Here is a 4,954-nt window from a genome sequence, read left to right as displayed (position 1 = left end):
AGAACCCTTTTGAAATAGAAAGGATTACAGTAGGACTTTAGTAAGTTTAAATCCCGGACACTGTTGTGAAATTTGTTCTATTAATGTCTTTAAAATCTATATTTTTTTAGTTGTTTCTGCCTCCTGAAAATGATCAGTGACAGTGAAATGTTACTTATGTTTATGCTAAATAATACCAATCTACTATTGCGGTCAGTTTGAACTTTTTTTGTTGAGATAGTTCATGGATTTCCAGCTATCAGATGACAAGTCACCCCTATATGTGTGTTAAAATAAATCTTTGGGAATAAAGGGGTCCATGTTGCTTCTAATAAAGCATATCAATGCACAAGCAGCCATGAAAGTCTTTATGATATCCAATGTTTCATGTTTATGTTTCATGTTTGTGGTTTGTGCTATAGAGCAGAGCTGTCTATACTGATCATCAATGGATTACTGGCTGCTGATTGGTATCATTAGGTGAGTCTTGGTCCTGACTGAGCACCTGACCATAACCCTAATTGATTATCCATCCATCTATCCATCTTCTTGACCGCTTCTTCCCTTTCAGGGTCGCGGGGGTGCCGGAGCCTATCCCGGCTACTGATGGGCAAAGGCGGGGTACACCCTGGACAGGTCGCCAGTCTGTCGCAGGGCCTAATTGATTATAAAAAGCCAAATGGTCCCCTTGAACAAACAACAAAAAAATTCCTTTGTGATCCATTCCACATTTTTGCTCATTATAGTTTTATGAACATGCATGCTAATGAATGTATTGTCCCAGTAAAGGAAGTTTAAAGCTGTTTAGTAACTGCCATGAATAGATGAAAGAATTCAGCTCCTGAAACCCAAGTCGACCAGCATCTTCTCCCGGCACCTCTGTTGTTCGTGTGTTGTGCTGAGCAGCAGCTTGAAGGGCTGCATGAAATAGGACAATTTGTTTCATCATGGAGCCACAACGATTACAAAAAAGTAATGCGATAAGGCCCCATCACTTCCGAGCACGATGAGTTAAGAAGGGAGTTTCACCTCATCCCAACCTTTGCATTGATTTTCGAGAGAAGTAGGAGATCTTGGGATTACTTTGGAGAGCAGCGATGAAGACCTAGCTTATTTGGTCTTTTTTGTCTTTGGCAAATGGGCTTGACAAAGATGGAGGAGACAAAATCTAGGGCTTACAGCTGCGGCACCCAATCGGGGGAACTTGAAAGCAGCAGTGCTATGGGAAGCTGGGAGAGAGGGCACCTCATTTAGGAGTGTTGAATTTGGACAGGGGGCATAGGGAGATGCTCAAAGTAGACCACAGAGGCCCCAACAATCATCAGGAATTGAGACGTTTTAAACCTTTAACTGGGGACTGTGATCAAAGCGTCAGCATATCCTCACTTGAGTGTGAAAGAGGAATCCGGGGGAACAGAGGGGATTGCGGAGGATCATGGCAGGTTGAAAACGTAAAATCAGCACATTAGCTTTATAAGGGCATCAGAATATAGATGATCTGGGGATCATTGGCCCAATGGGAAGAGAATCCAGTATGTACCAAGCTGAGGAAGGGGAGAAATGAGGCCAACGCTGACAGAAAAGCCTCCTTTATCAAAGCCGCATCTGAGTGGGAATAGAATAGTGTTGCTCTATTCCCATGTAAAATAACATCATTTTGTCTGGAAACTCATCTTGTCATAGCTCAGATCTTTTTTATTCGCTCACATTTTGTATATTATCTAACAAAAATACTAGACTTTCATCAAACTTGCTTGGATAAAGTTCATTTTAAATATTTTAAAATGTGATGCTTCCTACTTAATTGAAAGTCAGACATTATTATGTTAATATTTATAACCCTAAAAACATTTCAAATCTCTTTTTCTTTGTAAAAATCCACCTTAAACATATCATAGATGAAGCTCCTCTCCATGTTATTCTGTTGCCTCTCCCACTCACAAAGCTGATTCAGAGGAGGACTAGCAGGGGTTCCTGCAATGCTGAATTATAAATCAAACAGAACTTATATAATGCTGTTTGCTAATTGCACTTTCACTTCAATCTTTTTCTCCTCAGTGTGTCACTTTCTAAAGCCCACAATAAACCAAGGAATTCCACTTCAGAACCTCTGCTTTCTGCTAGTGACTGAGTTCAAGGTGAAAGCAAGTATTTCTCTGTAATTATATTGTATTTTACCAGTGTTAATCCTTTGAATGTCCTTGAAGTGAACTCCCCAGATAATGTAGCCTGAGCAGACCCACGTGGCTGCAAAAGCAGCCCTCGCATCTCTTCCTTTCTGTACCTTCACATTAAGATATTTTTATCTCCGAAACCTCACCTCTCCTGTGCTCTATTTGTGACTTCCTCATCCTCTTTATGTCCTCTGAGTGTCATACTTTACACCCCCACCCCTTATGTGAGGCGAACCAATTTATCACTGGCCAAAGAAGGGCCTTCATTTTGTCTGTTTTTGAGGCTTTCCCTCCATAAGTTGGTGTCCTAATGAAAGCGAATGCCGTGTCCTGGTCAGTCCACAGAGACTGAAGGGGCCAAGAAGTCTAGTTTCCAGCCCAATGTGGGGAGTTAATTACCCCTCTGGTGGACCACGGAGCAATACTTGCACTCTGTGGACCATCTTGTGGAGGCTCATGGCCCAGCCCTCGTTGTTAGAAAGGCCCCTGAATTGGATGTCATGTGACCTGGACGGTGGTGCAGCAACGAGGTCGAGTGTGCTTTGGCCTTGGTAGCCAGCCTTGGCGAAAGGACTGGAGGACCGGTGCCAAACTCAGCAGAAGAGGGAAGAAAATGGGAGATGGAAGAGGAGGGGCTTTGACAGGAAGAAGAATGGACTGTCAGAGAGAGATAAATAAAGAGAGGGAAGCGGGCAGCAGGTGACCCGCGGCGGGGCTGCCTCGTAGGGACAGTGACCGGCTGACCTCTGGGCTGCCTCTCGCGGGGGCCACCCACCGGTCACCTACTTCTGTACTGTCACATCTCACAAGGGGCTTAGAATGGATAACTTACATGATAAACTACAGAGAGGCAGAGATTAGACTCGCCAGCAGGCACTTTTTAAATGAAATGCACCATGGCTGGCTCTGGCCGAGAAGGTGGTCAGAACTGGAGCACAGATTTGTTCTTTGAAAATCTTTAGACACTATGATCTACAAACAACTTTCAAAGAGTAAGCTGTCAAAGCATAATTCAGGGACAGTAATGAGCAAAAGTGTAGTTTTGTGTATTTTCCACACTATAGGCCACATTGAGAATGAATGCTCTATTTAAGAATTTACATAATATATTAGATGCACATAACTATAAGGTATATTAAGCGAGACTAAAGAGTCAGATATAAGTCTGTCAAACTTTACTGACAGTAACTCAAGAACTTGTATGTGACATGCTACCCATTAGCCACATAAGAAGCATTAGCCAAGTTAGCGTATTCACAACACCGGCAACTCCCAACTTTGCTTGCAACACGTATAAAAGACTGTTTGATACCACTAAAGCAAATGTTACTGTGACTATGCTAACTTCCAACCTTGTTGGTAAAATGTAAAAAATAAAATAAAAATACAACATTGCTACACGTTAGCGTATTTACAATAGCCTACCTGTAACTCTATTTGTTTCAAGATTCTGTATAAAAACAGATTAATGCTGCTAAAACAAACATTACTTTGACTTACGCTAACTCTCAATCTTGTTGGTAAAATATATAAAAATAAAATTATCTACGTTAGTGTATTCAAAATACTTGTAACTCTCAATCTTGTTTGCAACCCGTATCAAACAGACTGATACTGCTAAAATGAAGGTTACTGTGTCAACGCGAACTCCCAAACTTTTTAGCAACATCAAAAAAACATGACTCGACACTGCCACACAGTGGCCCCGTTAGCATATTCACCTTGTTTGCAACACGTAAAAAACAGTCTGACTCTTTGACACAGCACTATGTACAAATGACTCCATATGTAAGGCACTGTAATCTTTTTTTTTTTTTTTTTTTTAAATTAAGGCTTTTAAATGCAGCTTATTGTACAGAAACAATGGTACTTAAAAAGCGCCATTCCGTCCTCTCTTGAATTTTATCAAATTATGTTAAACTTTTTGACATCTTAAGGTTTTTGTCATCTTTACAGAGATTAAGTTGTTCTTTTGCATGGAAATAACTCACCTAATTTCCAAAATGTTAAAATCCCAGGAATCCTGAACACATGCACTTCTTGATTATTTAGACTTAAGTCAAACAATGTATGTTAGACTCCTTTAAATTAGCTGTCTTCTGAAAATAAAAACCAACCCTCTGGCTATTTTATATTCTCTTCTCTACTCTTTTCTCCATGAATCAGTGTCTGAGTATGTAATGTAATTTTCTTCAGTTGGTTACCAGGGATGCCCATCATTCTCTCCATCCCTTCCTGCTGATATTGATCTTTCCTCGACCAATTTGAGGTCTGCCTCCACACGAGCTGCTGCTTTTGTCTGCACCACTGGACCAAACACAGTACTTCCCCAGTGACCAGATCGCTCCTTTCTGGGACAGATGAAGTTGCATTTTTAGATGCTTAAATGGCTGAATGACGTGAGATTCAAAGCGTGGCATGTAAACAATTTAACCAAATGGTTTGAAACATTGGAAGTTAGTGAAACGGAGTAAAAAAAGGTTTGTTTGAAGAGTCTTGAAATAAAGGCAGTTTTAACTGACTGCAAGCAATCTGGAACAAACTTTTTAGATATGAAAAACAACATCTCACAAGATACTCTATTGTACATTTCTAAAATGTATTTTAGATGGGATTACGCAGTAACAATATTAGTAAGGAGTGTGATGCAAAAACTATTTAAATTTCATTTTTTAACCCTCTATAACCATTTGTATCATATTTGGTACAAATATTTATGAAACCTCTAAAGCATGATCAAAACTTTTCTTAAAGGCCGGGATACATTACTTGGTCCATGTTTTTTTTTTTTTTTTACCCTG

The sequence above is a fragment of the Oryzias melastigma genome, linkage group LG1 (genome assembly GCF_002922805.2).
Source record: "Oryzias melastigma strain HK-1 linkage group LG1, ASM292280v2, whole genome shotgun sequence".
Lineage (NCBI taxonomy): Eukaryota > Metazoa > Chordata > Actinopteri > Beloniformes > Adrianichthyidae > Oryzias > Oryzias melastigma.
Note: the sequence above shows the minus strand (reverse complement) of the source record.